The sequence below is a fragment of the Schistocerca cancellata genome, chromosome 5, assembly GCF_023864275.1.
Source record: "Schistocerca cancellata isolate TAMUIC-IGC-003103 chromosome 5, iqSchCanc2.1, whole genome shotgun sequence".
Classification (NCBI taxonomy): domain Eukaryota; kingdom Metazoa; phylum Arthropoda; class Insecta; order Orthoptera; family Acrididae; genus Schistocerca; species Schistocerca cancellata.
In genome coordinates, this window is record NC_064630.1 from 504005944 (window position 1) to 504010018 (window position 4075).

At 39.4% G+C, this 4075-nt stretch overlaps 1 long non-coding RNA gene across 1 annotated transcript; it reads left to right on the top strand.

Annotated features, from left to right (window-relative positions):
- Positions 1-1747: 1747 nt before the first annotated feature.
- Positions 1748-2493, top strand: LOC126188963 (uncharacterized). The gene is made up of 3 exons (XR_007537886.1): positions 1748-1854; positions 2013-2119; positions 2294-2493. It is a non-coding gene; the product is annotated as an uncharacterized LOC126188963 (long non-coding RNA).
- Positions 2494-4075: the final 1582 nt, after the last annotated feature.

Sequence of the window (4075 nt, forward strand, 5' to 3'; positions counted from 1 at the left end):
GAAAATGAATGTGCGTGGAACACTTGGAAAACTGATAGCTCAGTGTTACGACAGTGCTCCTGTTATGAGTGGCCTTAAAAGTGGAGTTCAAACTAGAATTAGAGAAGTGAACAGGAATGCTCACTTTATTCACTGTTATGTCCATGAGTTAAATTTAATTGTTGAACGTTGTGTGACGGGAAGTGAACAAGTGCGGATGTTCTTTAGCAACTTGGAAGGAATTTCCACCTTTTTTTCCCGCTCTTCTAGACGTACAGCCATTCTTGACGAAGTAGTGAAGAAGCGTATTCCTACCTGTCCTCAGTCCATCAGATGGAATTTTAAATCACGGAGCGTAACCAGTGTGTACAAATACCGAAAGGAAATTGTTGAGTGGCTAGAAAGAATTATCGATGATGATGCCAGTGATTACAAGACAATAAACAAGGCCACGGGACTGAAAGGTTTCCTGCAAGACGAAGATTTCCTCTTCTGGTTAAATTTTTTTAATACAGTCGTGCCTCATTGTGACATTCTCTTTAATCAACTGCAGCAGAGGAATATTGATGCAGTGAAAACTGTTGAATATGTATCACACTTTGCAGATTCTGTCCAGCAAATTAGGGCCTCACTTGAAACTGACGATCACTGGGAACAGGTAGAACCAACTGCAAAACGGGGACGTTTCACAGAATCAATAATAGTGTGTGCACGAAACGTTTCCGACCTCATCACAACTCAGATCAGAGAACGATTCAGTTTCAATGATCACTTATAGATTGCACAGCTGTTTGATCCATCGTTGTTTGCAAAACATCAAACTATTTTTCCAGAAAAAGAGCTTGAAATAGCTGTTAATTTGTTCAATTTACAGTCTTCAGATCTACGTAATGAGCTGAACGTGTTGTACAGCCGAAAAGATTTTATGAAAGCGTCAGGTGCTTTGACCTTGTTGAACTTTCTTTACGATAACAACCTGACTAAAGGTTTTCCTGAAAGTGTAAAACTTCTGCAAATAATAGTAACCTTTCCCATGACCGGAGAGGCAGAACGCTGCTTCTCTACATTAAAGCGAGTGAAAACATTCATGCGCAACACTATGAATGAGGACAGACTTTGTGCGCTAGCGGTGTGTTCCCTAGAGAACGAATTACTGAATCGGTCAAATTTCAATGAAATGGTCATAGACCATTTTGCTGCGCAGGAGGGGAGACGAGCTGATTTCGTCTATAAACAAATGAATTGAAGTAAGCAAAAGTGCATTCATAATTGATTAGAGGTAATTTCTTTATATTAAGTCCTACTTAGCCTATTAAGTGAAGTGAGTAAAAATGGGTAGTGTCATGTTTAGCCAGTCATAAACGTGATGACATTTTCCGAAACGAATCACTTTTGGTACCGGTACAGTGTGTTGCGCTACAGTGTCACATTTTGTGTACTTTAGCACAACAAACCGTACTAAAAATGACGTATTTTGGAGAGATCTTTAGTGCGCTATTTCACATAAATGCATATTTTCATAATACACAATAAATACGAACTGTTCGCTTCTCAAACATGCGAATTAGTGATGGGCTAAACTGCGATTTTCCGATATCAGTGATTTCTGTGAATGCTACTTTTCAGTATCTGTTATTCTTAACTGTGATTTGTCGCAGTTAAGAGTCGCAGTTAAGGAACCTAAGTCGCGTATCCCTCCGCCACTGCTATTTCTGCTACTTCCGCGATTTCTGCGACTTCTGCTACTTCTGCGATTTCTGCTACTTCTGCTACTTCTGCGATTTCTGTGACTCCTGCGATTTCTGCGACGTACCACCGTATGAAAAAGTTACATCTGTCCACACAGAAAATTGCATCTCAACAAACCTGTCATTGGTAAGTATGTTTTACGTTTATTCTTCCGTTGGCTTTAATTTTGTATTAAAGAAACAACTGTGAAAATATTAATAGTGTAATTAATATGTAAGTAGCCGCACAGTACCGTAATAGTTCGTGTTTAGAAAATGAATTCTAACATATTGTTATGTTCATAGGTACCTGAACTACATTTCAGTCACTCAGTAAAGTGATAATTCAAAATATCATTGTCAACAGAGCTGAAGAAATTGCCAGTCTTTAGACCGTTTTCGTCAGACGAGAGGTTAGTTTCTAAGCGTTTTGATGGACTTAATTACTTCAGTGACATCGTTCTTGCGAATGTGATATAGCAAATATTAGCAAATGTGATATAGCAAATATTAGCAATCTACTCTGTCAATTATATTGCTAGTAAAGTGACAGCAAAAATTGTTTAATAATCCTTGTGTTTTTGCAGACGCAGTTCTGACTGATTACTGGTTGCTGTACATATCTATCCACATCAAGGCTGTTGAGAGAGACTCGTGAAGATTCAAGACAGCTCTTAGAGGATTTGCAGTTTAAAAGTGAAATAATTATGAAATAAGTGTGTGACTGATTAAAGTGTTTTATTGAAGTTGTTGTGCGATTTTAAAGGAATAATAAATGTTAAATACATTGAGTGAATAATAAAAATCTCATTTTCCACATGTTAAGCCTTCCTATACCCGTAATTTACCGCCACTTATTTATTGGTAAACACTTGTTGGATACCGAGGTGCCGCCCCCCCCCCCTTTCTCCACAATCTTGGTGTGACACTGACCTGTAACATATCCCGAAGTCTACAATATGCATTTTGAGGCTGTTGATATGAAAGTGGGAAGTACAGATCTTCCAGTTAAATCAGGAATAGCTTAAGTGCATTACTTGAAAGTGCCACAGGAAAAGCTTACTTATGTAGGTGGTAGTAGCGTCGGCAAAAAGTTCTTGTGTGTGAAGTTGCCATGTAGAACACCAGGTGTAAAACTTTTCTCCCGAGTCTTGAACTGTGTCGGAACAAAAGTGAGGCATTCATATGACTGATTTCATTTCTCTACACTTATACAGATGTCTGAGTTCTGCTGTGTTAACATTGCAAAGTCCTGTAGGCATGTGGAGTATTAACCAAAACTGTCATATTGGAAGCAGAATCAAACACATTTGTTACGTTACTTGATATTTTCAGGAGAAAAAGGCAATGTTGCTTCTTATTAATATAATAGATTCAGAGTCACAGCAGTATTTGACCAACCATAACTGATGCTGAATGTGCATGTCGTCATGTAATATGAAGGGCTTATTTCAATAGTGGTACAAGTCCATTACCTACACTTTTCTGTCTATAATGCTTCTGAAATTAGTGATCCAAACAAACATAAATAAAGGTTCATCTCTAGCAAGAAGCCATATGCTTGAATATTTCTGGTATCTCAACTGCAGATTTTTCAGCACTCATTTAACTTTACGACTCTATATCTCAAAATTAACAAAAATGGACTTGAACCACTATTGAAATAAGCCCTTCATATGCACACACAGCACAACGATCTTGTGAGGCACAAGGCTCTCATAACGAAGTACGTACGTCGGTCAACAGATGACACTAGGAAAAGTATGTTAACTGCGCTTTTTAGTTGCTACTTGCGACTCTTAGTTGCGATTTGTCACAGAAATCGCAGTTTGACTCGGTAGCGAATAGCGTAGTATGAACTTTGCTCAACAGATGGCAGTGCTAACTGCGCTTTTTAGTTGCTACTTGCGACTCTTAGTTGCGACTTGTCACGGAAATCGCAGTTAGACTCCATAGCGTACCGCAGAGATGGGCGTAGTACGAACTTTGACCCACAGATGGCACTGTTAACCGCGCTTTCTAGTTGCTACTTGCGACTCTTAGTTGCGACTTGTCACGGAAATCGCAGTTAGACTCCATAGCGTACCGCAGAGATGGACGTAGTACGAACTTTGGCCAACAGATGCCATTGTTAACCGCGCTTTTTAGTTGCTACTTGCGACTCTTAGTTGCGACTTGTCACGGAAATCGCAGTTAAGACTCCATAGCGTACCGCAGAGATGGACGTAGTACGAACTTCGGCCAACAGATGCCACTGTTAACCGCGCTTTTTAGTTGCTACTTGCGACTCTTAGTTGCGACTTGTCACTGAAATCGCAGAAAGCAGTGCTAAATTCGACCAAAAGATGGCTCACGTCTTTGAATGTGAA